The 10,732-nt window shown below is 45.1% G+C and overlaps 1 protein-coding gene across 2 annotated transcripts in view; it reads right to left on the bottom strand.

The window, feature by feature from the left end:
• Window positions 1-1,437: 1,437 nt before the first annotated feature.
• The window catches only part of TRIM44 (tripartite motif containing 44), a 105,397-nt gene continuing 96,102 nt past the window's right edge, over window positions 1,438-10,732 (bottom strand). For both annotated transcript variants that reach the window (XR_012159392.2, XM_073347982.2), the window contains exon 6: window positions 1,438-9,451. The gene's annotated coding sequence lies outside the window, so the exon portion shown is untranslated. The remainder of the gene's footprint in view (window positions 9,452-10,732) is intronic.

Genomic DNA, 10,732 nt, shown 5'->3' with positions numbered 1-10,732 from the left:
TTGACTCCTTCAATAGAGATGGAGGCAACACGGAAGCAGGTTTTGGGGATGAGGAAGATGATGATGATGAGGTTGTAGATAGCTCACAGCAAGCAAGCGGAGAAACCGGTTTTCCCGACAGCCAGGAACTGTTTCTCACCCTGGACTTGGAGCCAGTACCCCCTGAACCCAACCAAGGCTGCCTCCCAGACCCGCCAGGTGAAGAAGGGACCTCTCGTGAGCGTACCTTTTAAAATACTATACATGGCTTAAAAGCAAGCATGTGAAAGGATTAATTTGCCCTGGCATTCACGGCTCTTCTGGATGTATTCCCAAAGCCTTTGCAAAAGGTTTCTGGGGAGGGCAACATTATTCCGTCCACCATGGTAGGACACTTTACCACTCCAGTCCAGTAGCACGTACTTGGGAATCATTGTAGAACAAAGCATTGCAGTGTATGTTTGTTGGCGTTCAAACAACATCCTTTCTTTATCTCTCTGTGTTATCCTCAGGAGAGTGATATCATTCATGGTCACCTGGTTGAAATAGGGTGCTTTTCTTAAGGGGACATTCAGAGGTGCCCGTTCCTGCTGGGCTGTTTGCCTGTGGCTGAACAGAAATATTCCCCGCTGTTAGCCACGGGGGGTGGAGAGGGGGAGGGCGCGGAGGGTGGAGGGGCTATCCACATGGTGGGGGGAGGCAAAATGCGATCTTGGAACGAAAGCACATGTGCTATGTATGTAATGTTAACAGCGAGGTTTATCATGAAAGAGTGTACCCATTGTTCCATAAAATGTGTATTTTTAAATACCACTGTCCCTTTTTTTTTTCTCCACCAGCTGCATGTGTTTCAAGGATCACAGGATCTTCTCCTTCCCAGAGGCTAGCAAAGATTAGAAGGTGGAAAAAACGCACTCGCGACGAAATGTTCTCTGAGCTCATTTTGTCCTCCCACACTGACAGAGCACAGATGAATGTGTGGAGGCAGACAATGTCAGAGTGCAGGAAAGCACAAAATGACCGGGAGGAGAGGTGGTGGGCTGAAGAGAGGGCTGAAGCTGAAAGGTGGCAGCAGCGTGATGAGAGGAGGCAGGATTCATTGCTGAGGCTGCTGGAGGATCAAACTAATATGCTCCAGTGTATGGCTGAGCTGCAGGAAAGGCAGCTGGAGCACAGACCGCCGCTACAACCCCTGTGTAACCAACTGTCCTCCTCCCCAAGTTCCAAAGCCTCCTCACCCCGACGCCCAAGAACGCGGTGGGGGGGCCTCCGTCCACCCTGCCACTCAAACCCAGAGGATTGCCCAAGCAACAGAAGGCTGGCATTCAATAAATTTTAAAGTTTTAAACTTTTGAAGTGCTGTGTGGCCTTGTCCTTCCCTCCTCCACCATCCCTCCTGGGCTACCTTGGTAGTTATCCCCCTATTTGTGTGATGAATAAATAAAGAATGCATGAATGTGAAGCAACAATGACTTTATTGACTCTGCAAGCAGTGATCGAAGGGAGGACAGGAGGGTGGTTAGCTTACAGGAAAGTAGAGTGAACCAAGGGGCGGGGGGTTTCATCAAGGAGAAACAAACAGAACTTTCACACTGTAGCCTGGCCAGTCATGAAACTGGTTTTCAAAGCTTCTCTGATATGCACCGCACCCTCCTGTGCTCTTCTAACCACCCTGGTGTCTGGCTGTGCGTAACCAGCAGCCAGGCGATTTGCCTCAACCTCCCACCCCGCCATAAACGTCTCCCCCTTACTCTCACAGATATTGTGGAGCACACAGCAAGCAGTAATAACAGTGGGAATATTGGTTTCGCTGAGGTCTGACCGAGTCAGTAAACTGCGCCAGCACACTTTTAAACATCCAAATGCACATTCTACCACCATTCTGCTCTTGCTCAGCCTGTAGTTGAACAGCTCTTGACTACTGTCCAGGCTGCCTGTGTATGGCTTCATGAGCCATGGCATTAAGGGGTAGGCTGGGTTCCCAAGGATAACTGTAGGCATTTCAACATCCCCAATGGTTATTTTCTGGTCTGGGAAGAAAGCCCTTTCCTGCAGTTTTTGAAACAGACCAGAGTTCCTGAAGATGCGAGCGTCATGTACCTTTCCTGGCCATCCCACGTTGATGTTGGTGAAACGTCCCTTGTGATCCACCAGTGCTTGCAGCACTATTGAAAAGTACCCCTTGCGGTTTATGTACTCGCTAGCTTGGTGCTCCGGTGCCAAGACAGGGATATGGGTTCCGTCTGTGGCCCCACCACAGTTAGGGAATCCCATTGCAGCAAAGCCATCCACTATGACCTGCACATTTCCCAGGGTCACTACCCTTGATATCAGCAGATCTTTGATTGCGTTGGCTACTTGCATCACAGCAGCCCCCACAGTAGATTTGCCTGTTCCAAACTGATTCCCGACTGACCGGTAGCTGTTTGGCATTGCAAGCTTCCACAGGGCTATTGCCACTTGCTTCTCAACTGTGAGGGCTGCTCTCATCTTGGTATTCATGCACTTCAGGGCAGGGGAAAGCAAGTCACAAAGTTCCATGAAAGTGCCCTCACGCATGTGAAAGTTTCGCAGCCACTGGGAATCGTCCCAGACCTGCAATACTATGTGGTCCCACCAGTCTGTGCCTATTTCCGAGGCCCAGAATCGGCGTTCCACCACATGAGCCTGCCCCATTAGCACCATGATGCCCACGTTGCCAGGGCCCGTGCTTTGAGAGAAGTCTGTGTCCATGCCCTCATCACCCTCGTCACTGTGCTGATGTCGCCTACTCGCCTGGTATCGCTTTGCCAGATTCTGGTGCTGCATATACTGCTAGATAATGCGTGTGGTGTTTAATGTGCTCCTAATTGCCAAAGTGATCTGAGCGGGCTCCATGCTTGCTGTGGTATGGCGTCTGCACAGAAAAAAAGCATGGAACGATTGTCTGCCGTTGCCCTGACGGAGGGAGGGGCGACTGACGACATGGCTTACAGGATTGGCTTACAGGGAATTAAAATCAACAAAGGGGGTGGCTTTGCCAGAAACTGAATGGCCCCCTCAAGGACAGAACTCAAAATCTCAAGGATAGAATTCAAAACTGGGTTTAGCAGGCCGTTGATTTCACAGAGGGAGGGAGGGAGGAGAAAATGAATACAAAACAAATCTGGTCTATTTCTTCTTTTGAGCCACTCCATCATCTTTATACATCTTGCTGGCAGCAGACTGTGCAGTACGACCGCTAGCCATCATCATCTCCTGGGTGCTCGACAGAAGACGGTGCAGTATGACTACTGGCCATCATCTTCTGCTGGCTGCTGATTAAAAGACTGCACTGCCGGTAGGACTCAATCGCCATGAGCCGAAACAAGGGAAATAACCTGGCTGAGTCACTCCCATGTTTGCGTAGGTGCTCGGTTAAAAGAGCACCCAGGACTACGTCAACGATGACTACCAGTCATACTGCACTGTCTGCTGTCAATAAACTGCTGCTGTGTAGCAATGCAGTACCGCGTCTGCCAGCACCCAGGAGACATACGGTGACGGTTAGCTGAGCGGGATTCATGCTTGCTGTGGTATGGCGTCTGCACAGGTAACTCAAGAAAAAAGGCGCAAAACGATTATCTGCCCTTGCTTTCACGGAGGGAGGGAGGGAAGGATGGGGGGCCTGACGATATGTAACCAGAAACACCCGCGACAATGTTTTAGCCCCATCAGGCATTGGGATTTCTACCCAGAATTCAAATGGGCGGCGGAGACTGCAGGAACTGTGGGATAGCTACCCACAGTGCAACACTCCGGAAGTTGATGGTTGCCTCGGTACTGTGGACACACTCCGCCGACTACATGCACTTAGAGCATTTGTGTGGGGGGACACACAATCAACTATATAAGAACGCTTTCTACAAAACAGACTTCTATAAATTTGACCTAATTTTGTAGTGTAGACATACCCTAAGACACAGATCCTGAAGGGTATTTAGGTTCCTAATGCCTACTGAAACCAACAGGAGTTAGGTGCCCAAGTGCCTAAAGATGCAGATAGGTCCCTTTTGACCCTGTGTGTGGATGTAATTCTCTTTTTTCCCCCCAATGAACACTGTATATGTGAGTTGCATAGGGGCCAGATTTTTAAAGGCATTTAGGTACATAAAGGCGCACTTCGGTGCCTAGTGGGAATTTCAAAAGCACCTAGGTACTTAATTCCCATTGAGGCACCTATCTGCCCTCACCAAAGTTCAAAGTCCTGAAGTCCTCACCCACAAATGTAGTCTTGCTTCAGGCAAGTCCCCTTTGATAATGTTTGCCTGAAAAAGGACTGAGAAAAGCAAGGCCGGACTTCACGATTTGAGCCCAGTCCTGCAAATGGATCAAGTAGTGTGGATCCCTGCTTGTGCATGTAAATCAACTGGCATCAAAAGGGGTCAGCATGGGAACTGAGGTCCACCTGTACAGAACTGATTGTAGGACAGGGACCATAGTTATGACTCTTTGCATTCAGCAGATTATTTTCTCAATAACTAAAGAGAGAACATTTTAGTTATACTTTGTTGCCAAATATACATATGGTTCCAGTCCAATTAACCTGGGACTATATTAAAATAACAGCCACTGGGCATAATTTAGGATTTTAAAACAATAATATTATCAAAAAATTAGCTTCACTCTGTGGAGCCTGTGGCATGTATGATTTTCGTCTAAAGAGACTGAAGAAAGGAAAAGACTTAGGTAGCAAAAAGCAAACCAAATATTTACATACAGTAGTTATCCCTCTTGAAAGGACTTGAACAGAATTTAGTTAATCCTCACCACACCCTTGTATCATTAACCCCATTTTACAGATTTGGAAACTGAGGCACAGAGTGGTTACATGCTGTGCCTAAGGCCAAAGTTGGAATTAGAACTCAAATTCCTGACTTCCAGGTGCATACTCAAAGCATGCCTCATCCTCAAAAGTAAATGCATGGAAACCGATTTGACTGATCAAAGATCTGGAAAGGGAAAAAAAAATAGCCATGCCATTTTTCATGGAGAAACTGCAAACTGTATTAATTTTCAATAAGCCCAGAGGCAGTCATATGTAATAGCTTTCCCTTGTGGCTTGTGTGATGAACATTTGGCAACTGAACAAGAGCAGTTATTAATCAGTGGTAGTTTCTACATAAAGCACTTAAATACATGATTAGCTTCAATGGGACTTAAGCCTGTGCTTAACCTCAAGTACATGCTGAAGAGCTTTGCAGAATCAGGGCCTAAATAAAGATAGATTGTGGAATCTGGACTGTAGTAGAGAAGGCTCTACCCAGGGAATCCTCTTCTCTTTTAGCTAACCATCAGAGTGGCACAGCGAGACATGAAGAGAGGTCCTAATGTTTGTGATTTCTACTGATTCAGAAGCATGTTTTCTTCCCACTCCATTCCTGCAGTGCCACATTGCATCAGAATTTCTGGGCCTCCCAGTGCAAAAGGCTCTCAACTAATGAGCCAATCTCTCAACTACAAGTAATTTGTGACACTTGCAATTAGGCCCAGATTGAGCGCCCTGCTTCTCATGTTCACCCAGAGGTAAGTAATGATGACACCACATTGAGCGCTCTTTAGTTATGACAGGGCTTGATTTGTGGCTTTTATGGAGATTAATTGGCATTCCCATCATCCTCCTTCGTGGGACCCAAAGCTAAATGAGGAAGACAGATTTGCCCAAGAGCTGTGCAACACAGGAGTTGAAATCTCCATTATAATACAATGTTTCTGTTGCAGGAACTGCAGCAAAGGGAATTTTATATAAGTAGCCTTACTGATAGGAGTGTCTTTCAGCTTTATGCATTTCAGCAAAAATAGGAGCCAGGCTTTCCTTGGTTGGAGAAAAATACCTGCAACTATATTTAAGGCTTCAATGGTACAAGAGTATGGAGAAGACTTATGTCTATGTAAAATATATACAGCACCATCTGGAGGGTCAAGAGTGCTTCATAGTAACATCAGCTGAGTTTCCAGTATGTCCATGAGTTTCATATTTTTAATCCTTTGGCCTAGATGCTGTGTGTTTTTTCTAAACACTACATCAGACATTAACTACTACCCATTCAGGGCAGGATACAGCAAGATTCCTATTAACGTGAACAGCAGGAAAGAGAATCACACAAGAAGGATCTTGTTGGGTAGTAGTTAGAAAATGAGACGGAATCAGGAGCTTTGGGTTTTAGTCCCTGCTTTGTCACTGAGGGACCTTGGCCAAGTCACTTAGCTGTTTAATGCTTCAGTTTCCTGACCTGTCAAATACGGATAAGAATCATTTATCTCACAGGGAGGTTGTGAGGATTAATTAATGTCCACAAAGTACTTTGATTTGTCCATCTTTGCAACCCAGTGGCAGAGGCATTCGTTTAAAACACAGGGAGTTTAGGGAGCAAAGCAGTGAGAATTAAATGTCATTTCAGCTATTTCCTCCCAGTGTAGTTGTATCAATGCCCTGATACCTACAGGATATCTCTTCTGCTGCTGCTATTACCCACTTGGGTGCACCATCATTTTAATGAGCCATGCTAAATAGGAACTTTTGCTTCTGTTTGGATAGCAACCAGTCACCCTTATTCAGCTCCTGATTCATTACAGAAGCTGTTACCTGCTCCCCTGATAAAGGCTTACTTGGTATTTCTGTGAGTACTGCAGCACGTGTCAAATCAAAACATAATTCAATCCAATCTGAATAATACATCTGCCCTTACACAGTATGGTTTAAGAATAATATGGGAACAATGTAATTCTTATGCTGAAGGACTAACATGGCACTGTGTAGTTTATGGAAAGCTGCTGGAGCAATCATGGGAAATATCACAGGATTTAAATTGATCAAATGTATAAAACAGAAATCACGGGTCATTCTGTACAAGCCATTGCTCTGTATTTAATGCTCTCCCTGCTTCAAGTTTTTACCAGGTGTCCTAGACAGCATGAGACTGCAAAAGAGACCAGAAACCTTTCCAAAAATATACTGCAGTACCTCTTTCTGTCTGGATTATTGAGTTTCATATAACAGGTTTCTGAATGATGGTCTTTATTTTTATGCAAATTGTGATTTTTTTTTTTAAATTTTAGGAAGTAAAAATGTTTCACTCAGTGACTAAAATATCGGTTTCCCTTGAAATCTATCTAAATGGTGTAGCCTGCAAAACCCTGTGCTGCTGAGGAGAAAAAAACAACCTCCCACCGGGAGCTGTTTAAAAAAAAAAATTAAATAAAAACAATCTTGTGCAACTTCTGAGATTTGTGACAATCCTGTTTAGTGGGTGTGTCCTGTTGTTTAGAGATTCAGGGCCACATTTGCTTCCCTTATTCACATGCCTGGTTCCACTGATGTTGCTATTTGTGTACCTATGAGTAACCCAAGGTGTTTCCCAAACCTTGATATTCAATTTCAAGCTATTCTAGAAACTGATACATTATACGGTACCTTAGGAAGTCACTAAATTCCATCTATACCATTGAACTCACGGAGCCCAATTCACCACTACTGTAAGCAGGATTACTCCACTGGCTTCAATGGAATTGGATGGGCTTACATCAGCGTGAACTTGGCCCAGTTCTTCAATAATAATTAATGGAAAAAATGGAAAAAAATGGAAAAATGAAAGCAGAAGTTTTTGTGGTTTGTTTGTTTTTAAGTCAAAACTAAACAAGCTGAGTGGCATAAACGAAACGTATGATAGCGCAAGAGGTACCTGGAGAATATATGTGCACGTTTGAGGCGGCCAGGGTAACATGTGCATGCACACTCTGACATCCCACATCCCGGACAGTAAATTCATTAGACCACTTGTACCCCAGCAATATGGCTGTAATATATACAAAGATCTGAAGCATGGCCAGGAAATAAGATTTTCCCCAAATCTTCTCTACAGTAGCAAGGTAATCAACTAATCAGTTTAACACTGGCCAGGAGTCATCTGGAGTGAGGAATGGGAGAACATGGAGGAGGAGGAGGAGGAGGAGGAAGTCAAGGGACCGCTCACTGCTTAAAAGTACCTCGATGAATCAGGGACCTGAATGAGGCATGGTTAGTAGGTATTCTTATCTTTCACAGGAGTGAGCTCACAGCTCCTCAGAAGGATCTCTTCACTCTTCTCACGAGCCTCCCCATACTGGATGACAGTTTCATTGTTCCCAAAGGATGTAGCTCCCTTATAACTTTTAGCTCAATGGTTAGAGCACTCACCTGGGATGTGGGGGAGACAGGTTCAATTTCTTCCTTGGCCTGTGGGGGTGAAAAGATTTGAACACGGACAACCACTTCTCAGGAGAGTGCTCTAACCACTGAGCTATGGAATAGTCTAATGGGGGAGGGAAGGGGCTCTTGTAATCTCTCCTGTTGAACCTGTTCCACTTTGTATAAGTTAAAAGTTCACTGGAGCAGGGGGACTAGATTCTGGGTCTCCCACCTCCCTGCTGGATACCATATCCACCAGGCGACTGTTCCCCCCAAACCCCTGGCCTAATGCTTAAGTATTTAGGCACCTAAGTCCCTTTGTAGATCTGGGCCAATGACCTGTAGTATGTGATGGCAGGATGAGCCTCTAAGCTGCATAGACCTCTATCTATGTCTCCTGAAGCCCTTTCATTAAGCAGGGCTGGAATTCACTGACATTACAGACAGATGGAGCAAAGATGGTAGAAGGGGTGGAAGGGAATGACAATATATCAAGTGCTCAGGGGCTGTGATTTGCTACAAGTGGGAAACCTGAAGATGAGCGCTTTATGGGAGTTCCCTGTGGCAGCCCTTGGTCCTGGAAAATGAAAGCCAATGCCATGCTCCAGGTGGAGAGACTGAGATAGAGAGATGAAGAGACTTGATGGAAGCCCAACGGGAAGCCAGTGTCAGAGCTGGGATCCCTGACTCTCTAGCCTGTGCTCAGACAGCCTCACTCATGAGGCATAAATATCATTCATGATACACATTCTCCCCCACTACAAAGGCTCTGAAATCTTAGGACTGTGCTCAGTTATTATACAGGGTTTCATGCAGCATTTTTCAGAACACACTAAATTAAACTGTTAACATACCACTCCAATCCTTCTTCTTGAAAGACCATTTCCACTTCATATCATTTATTAATCTTAGCTGCACTGAATTATTAAACTGAAGTCCTCAATAACCCCCATCAGTAAAAACTCCAGTGTGGCTTTTAGACTCATATTTCTACTTTCTACTGTACTGCATTCTTCATTTTAATTACTGGTTCCCCAGTGTCATATCTTTGCAGGATATTTGTCCTCCTAAGAAAAGGCGGCTCGGGAAATATGTCGCTAGGCGTGACAGTAAGTGTGTTCCCAAAGGACAGGTGCGTGGAAGGATCATATTTTTATCTAGGAGAACCAAAGACACAGCAAAGTAAAGGGAGGAAACGGTTGCTGCTGCTTCTGCTGCAGTTGTGTGACTTAAGACCTTCTTCCTGCATGCTCAGCATCACATGGAGTCTGTGTGGAGAGGATCCTTCTGTGAAGCAAAAGCAGATTTTCCTGTTAGTAAGGGAACAGCAGGGAAATGGCAGGTGATCTACAGGTGGAAAATGTATGGCTCATGATGATGAATAGGTCTCCCCAGCTCGAATGTAAGAGCCTACATGAATTAAACACAATCAAACCCTGAACATTTTCTCCTTCTGTCATTTAGAGCAGTGGTGCTCAACCTTTCCAGATGACTATACACCTTTCAGGTGTCTGATTTGGCCAACTTCTCACCATTGGCATGTCTCAACGGGATTCTGGACGACCAGGTCATGGAGGAGAGAATATCACATATTCAATCCTTGGGCACTCTATGGAGATTGCCAACAAGGGGGGCAGTTAGGACTAGTTATAGTGGGGCCAAGTTTGTGACGTGGACACCTGTCCATAGGAGAACTTGGATTGAGATTCTCCAACTCACTGCACATAGACCAATGAACAGTCATTAGCTGGTAACAAATTTTAGTATCTAGGACTTAGGCTACATTGCAAGTGAAGAGCTTACAAAGTCTCTATATCCCATGACCTGTCCACTTACCATAAGTCACATTTAGAACACATTCTCCTATCTCTTCCTCCCTCAGAGATCATCAGCCCACACAATCATCAGCTCTTTGAATCCACCTCCATCGGTTTGGATCAAGAGTCACACTTTCTGTCTAGTTTCTTTCTTACTTGTGCTCTTTCTATTTCATTACTAGTAAAATCGCTGGGACCAGTAATGACAAATACAGATGCAGTGAAGATTCTAGGGGCCAGATTACATTTTCTGTACGTGATAAGTAAAGTATTACACGACTGCTCTTCTACCCCGCCTAAACTTTTTAATAAGAGGAGACAAATACCAGCTCAGCTGCATGCAACTGACACTGGACAGAGTTTAAAACGTTAACTCATAATGTATATGGCTGTACCAGTGGTTCCACCAAAAATAAATTTCCGGGACCTTTAACTTCAAAAGGATGCTCTTGAAACAACTGACATCCCAAAGGGCTTGTTCATCTAGTTTAAGATGATCTAGTGCTAGCTGGAAATGCAAGAGTGACAGCTTCGGAGACGGAGTTGATCTATCCATCCATCCACCCACAAAGCAGATACGGCACAGGCAGGGGGGAGAGGGGGGCGGCTTTTCCACACCTTGAGCAACTTAAGTTATACCGGAGTAAGCGCTACTGTGTACAAGTTCTATTAATGTGCCTCAGTCCTGACTGAGCCACCTCAAGGGATGAGAAGGAAGTTCAGTGTCTTGCTTATTCAACACATAGCTTCT

This window comes from Lepidochelys kempii, chromosome 6 (genome assembly GCF_965140285.1).
Source record: "Lepidochelys kempii isolate rLepKem1 chromosome 6, rLepKem1.hap1, whole genome shotgun sequence".
Taxonomy (NCBI): Eukaryota; Metazoa; Chordata; order Testudines; family Cheloniidae; genus Lepidochelys; species Lepidochelys kempii.
This window is presented reverse-complemented; position numbering and strand designations above follow the sequence as displayed.